Source organism: Herpailurus yagouaroundi, unplaced genomic scaffold (assembly GCF_014898765.1).
Source record: "Herpailurus yagouaroundi ecotype Mexico unplaced genomic scaffold, PumYag 189, whole genome shotgun sequence".
NCBI classification, from domain to species: Eukaryota; Metazoa; Chordata; class Mammalia; order Carnivora; family Felidae; genus Herpailurus; species Herpailurus yagouaroundi.
The window spans coordinates 6,451,637-6,456,612 of record NW_024412420.1 but is presented as its reverse complement, the minus strand read 5'-3'; the positions used below and the strand labels follow the sequence as shown (position 1 = coordinate 6,456,612).

General features: G+C 45.6%; 1 long non-coding RNA gene across 1 annotated transcript; it reads right to left on the bottom strand.

The window, feature by feature from the left end:
- Nucleotides 1-1,109: 1,109 nt before the first annotated feature.
- On the bottom strand, nucleotides 1,110-3,492 carry LOC121044762 (uncharacterized). The gene is made up of 3 exons (XR_005797463.1): nucleotides 3,378-3,492; nucleotides 2,892-3,129; nucleotides 1,110-1,415 (listed from the first exon to the last, which is right to left on the bottom strand). It is a non-coding gene; the product is annotated as an uncharacterized LOC121044762 (long non-coding RNA).
- Nucleotides 3,493-4,976: the final 1,484 nt, after the last annotated feature.

Sequence of the window (4,976 nt, the reverse complement as noted above, 5' to 3'; positions counted from 1 at the left end):
TTAGTTAAGATGTCTTCTCTTAAGAGATAGAACTTGGAGAGTATCTTAATCAGACAGAGGACCTATTGAGTTGTTCACCTTGGGAGTTCAAAAAAATCTCTTATCAGAGTTTATCAGAAAGCTTGAAACATTCAGATACAAACTAAATAGAATAGGAAATGGTGCAGATACTATAGGAGACAAACTTTCTAGAAGGAACTAATTTACATAATTCCTGATGTCCAGCACAGAGTGCTAAATAACTTTTCGCTTTTCAAATTTGTATTTAAAAATAATCATAAAAAAATAAAAATAAATCATACAAGGTACAAAATGTAAAGGTTACAAAAGTGTGGAAGTCAGTTTCTTTCCTCTCCCTACCCCTCAGTCATTGAATATACCTTCCCTTACCAGTTTCTTATGCGTATTTCCAGAGCTATTCTGTACATTCTATATACATCTATACATATCCTATACATATCTATACATTCTATACATATCCTGTACATTTACAAACACGTATGTGTATTTTTGCCACGCCAATGTCAGCATCCCATACACGCTGTTGTGCTCCATTTAAATTTTTTTTGCATCACCGAATGGGTCTTGGAAGTCTCTTCAGATCAGTATCTGTAGAGCCGTCCATTTCTTTTTAACGGCTGCAAAGAATTCCAGATACGGCCCAATCATACTTTATGAGCCCACGAATTGACCGGTTTTATGGTCGACAGACTGTTTCCCATCGTTTGTGATATCAAACAGTGATACAACGATTATCCTTCTGGAGCGACATTTCACAAAAGGGGGAGCCCATCTGTAGGGTAAATTTCCGAGGCGTGGATTTGCTGATACCAACAAAGGGCATATGTGCAGGAACTCTGTTTTAATTTTTGCGTTCAGAAACACTGAATTCGATGAATTCCTGGGAAGCCCCCCAAGGGCGCCGAACCAGCTCTCCAAAATTGCGGGTACCGGGCCCAGGGTGGCGGGAACCCCACGCTCGCCGTTGGCTCCAGCCTGTCGGCCAGACCCACCGACGGGTCCCGCAACCCCAGCCCGCCTCCCTGCGCGCGCCCTGCCCTGCGCGCGCCCCGCCCCGGGCCCGGGGCGGGAGCACCCTGCACGTGCGACTCCACGTGAGCCTCCGGCCGGCGTGCAGCCCGGAACTACGCATGCGCCGGCTGCCGGCGAAAGTAGGTCAGACTCCTCCTCTCACGTGACCCGCTCCCCTCAGCTACCCTCGGCGCCTCCCCGCCGGGGCGCAGCCGGGATGCGCTCTGCAGCCAACGTGACGAGGCCGGGCGCGGGTGGGGGCGGGCTCGGTCCGCGAGCGCCCGGAGCCCGCGAGGATTCGCCGGTTCTCCTCCCTCCGGAGCGCTCCGCTCAGAAGTCGGGCGGGCAAAAGGGAGCGCGGCGCGGAGCCTCCGGGAGCCAGGCTGGAAAAGAAAGGGAGATGAAAGAGACCTCAAATCCCCGACACCCGACCAGGGCTGAGTCCCCTTCCTGCTCTTTGAAGCAGTGCTGCCAGAAAGGAGGGGACGCGAGCCGCGTTTCAGTGTAAACCGAATCTCCCCGACCGTTTGCAGTCCCATTTGTGTGAGGTAACTCTGACTTTCGTAGAAAGAAACTTTGTGAAAGGAGATGTAAAAGGATGTTAATGGTTCCTGGAATATTCCATAGGCCCTACTGCTGAACTCCTACCCATTGCCCGCCAAAGACTCTCCTCCAGAGGGACTTTAAGGCAGAAAGCGAGACCACCTTCCGGTAGAGATTTGAGAGGTGGGGGTGCTGATGGGGCTGGGTGTTTGGGAGAAAGCAGCCTGAAGTCAGCTGAAGCCTGACTTTTGTGTGTTAGGAACACTATTATTTCTTGCCCCTGCCCCTTCTGATTTTTAACTTGCTGCACAGAGGATAGGCTCTGCCTCAATGAGTTGCAATTCACTGGGGGAAACTGACAAGCAAAATTATTGGGATGGGCTATAAATCCTTTCACAGAGGTGTGCCCAGGTGTTATATAAGCACGGGAGGGGGGGGGGACACCGAGTACAGGGGTGGGTACCCTGAGTGTTCAAGTCTAAGTGGGAGTTAGCTGGCAGAAAAGTAAGGCAGAGGGGGTGGAAGAGGGCTCCAAACAAAGGAAACTACTAATAGTTACATAATATTTCCTTCAAGGAGCCCTTTACTATAATTGTCTTAGCCATGCATATGGTTGGAATGTATATTGTTTCCATTTATGTTATTCTAAGCCGGTCTTTAATGAACATAGTTGTGCATAATGCTTTTACCCCTCCACTTTTAAATAAGACCCAGGAGTGGGATGACTATATAAAAGATACAAACGTGAGATAATTTTTGATAAAGCATTGTCAGATTATGTTCCCCAAAAGTTGCACTAAGTTGTGCCAAGGTGGCATTTAAATATTTAGCATTCAGGCAGTAAGTCGCCCATTATTTTTTTCTTTAAAAACAATTTTTTTTAATGTTTCTTTATTTTTGAGAGAGATAGAGACAGAGCGCGAGCTGCAGAGGGGCAGAGAGAGGGGGAGACACAGAATCTGAAGCAGGTGCCAGGCTCCACAGAGCCCGATGTGGGGCTTGAACTCACGAAGTGCAAGATCATGACCTGAGCCAAAGTCGGATGCTTAACTGACCGAGCCAGCTGGATGCCCCACCCATTATTTATTTCAAATCAGTGAAGCCTGATGAGATTAACACTTGGTTTACTAGAATGCCACAAATCATAATACATGCATTTCTGGGTTTTGTGACCCATGATAAAATTCAAGTTGAATTCAGAAAAATGGAAACTGTCAGACCAGTGCATCTAATCCTTTACACGGAACCACCTAGCAGGCACAAGGCTGGGGTTGGAGGGAGGTAACAGTGAGACAAACTAAAGCAGTGCCACATACCTGTCTGTGATGGCTCCTTTCTTCCTGTGAATCAGGAGTAACAGGGAAGGTAGCTCCACACAAGTCAGAACAAGCTAAGAGGCTTCCACACAAATGTCAGAAAAGCAGCAGAATTAAAGAGGCCAGATTTGACCTAAGAGGCCAGTACACCATGCAGGAGGAAGGCTGGGCACACATTTGGGAACAAATTTCCAGAAACCTGCATGCTTCTCAACTTGGTCTCTGTTGGCATCTGTACCTGCAAAGAGTAAACAAGACTGTGACATTCAAAAGCACATTTAGGAAAAAGGGTAATTTAGGTAATATGGACAATGAAAACAGGATGTGTCTTACTTGTTGCCTGTATTAAGCTAGACCATTAAGGAAAACTGGAGCATGGTGTAGTTATAATTTCAGAGGCATGGATTTGTTCATACTGCGCTGTTTCTTTGATATCCATTCTGTGCATTGTGAAACGACCTTATGCTATAGGAGCAGGGGGCTTACCTTTCCTGAGCTTCCGGTGTTGGCTTCAGTTGAACAAACAAATCAGGGTAGTACCATTGCCCTTCTTATAAGGATTACCAGAGTCAATTCAACAAAAGCAAACTGAGTTTGAAGATTACCTGAGTCAATTCAACAAAAGCAAACTGAGTTTGAAGAGGGTCTGGCACATGCTTAGTGCTCAATGAACATTTGTTGTTGATACTAGTGTAATAATGACTGGTTCCATCAGAGGAAGCCTGGACTTGTTTCAGTGGTTATGTGCTGACATTCTTTCTTCTTGGATGGGGGTGAAGAAGCATGTGTACCTGATGCCATCTTTCCACCTTGAGAGGAGCCAACCCAACCACGTGCCTAATAAACAAGGAGGGGCAGAGGAGGCCACACCCTGATCAAACTGTTCTTGCAGTCTGTGCTACCTCTTGACATTCTAGTTGTTGGAGATAAATACATCCCATTTGTGACTTCGGTTACTGGAGTTGGGTTTTCTGTCATTTTAACCACACGGTAAAGTGATGACACTGGCATTCCATTCTGAGCATCATGAACTTGTTAAAGATAAGGAGTAAAGCTTATCATGGTGGATGAATACAGTGACTCAGCGTACTCATTTTCTAGGGCTGCCATAACAAAATACCACTGGATGGTAAGACAAGGTGTCTTAAAAGAAATTTGTTTGTTCACCGTTCTGGAGGCTAGAAGTCTGAGATCGCGGTGTTGGCGAGGTTGGTTTCCTCTGAGACCTTTCTCCTTGACTTGTAGATGGCCATCTTCTCCTGCTGTGTTCATATGGGCTTCCCTTTGTGTGTATCTGTGTCCTGATTTCCTCTTCTTATAAGGACACCATTCATATGGGGTTAGGACACATCCTAAAACCTTGTTTTAACTAAGTTACCTCTTTAAAGACCCTATTTTTGGGGCACCCAGGCGACTTAGTTAAGCATCCGACTTCAGCTCAGGTCATGACCTCTCGGTTTGTGGGTTTGAGACCCAAGTCAGGCTCTGTGCTGACTGCTCAGAGCCTGGAGCCTGCTTCAGATTCTGTGTCGCCCTCTCTCTCTTTCTCTCTGCCCCTCCCACCCTCACACACACATACTCTCTCTCAAAAATAAAAAAAAGAATTTTTTTTTAAAGACCCTATTTTCAAATACAGTCACATTCTGAGATTCTAGGGCTGGGACTTCGTGATATGAATGGGGTGAGGGACACAATTAGCCCATAGACATTACTGATATTACATGGATTATTTAAAATCAGATCTCCTTCCTTAAGTTTCCTTCTCCAAGGGATTTCTTTAGGTGTGTGTGTGTGTATGTGTGTGTGTTTGTGTGTAGGGGCTAGGGAAAGGAAAGAGACTAAATTTGGAAGAACAAGTATAGATCCAGAAAAACAGCACACAATGAAGTTCTGGCTAAGTCTACCCTTAAATATGTCCTCAAAGGACAGTTCACATTGATGACAGGAAAGCAAATGTACAGGTAGCTTTGGATATTTTACTATTAGGTTTATTTTTAAAAATTTTTTTAAATGTTTATTTTTTTTTTTTAAGAGAGAAAGAGACGGAGTGTGAGCCAGGGAGGAGCAGAAAGAGAGAGGGAGACA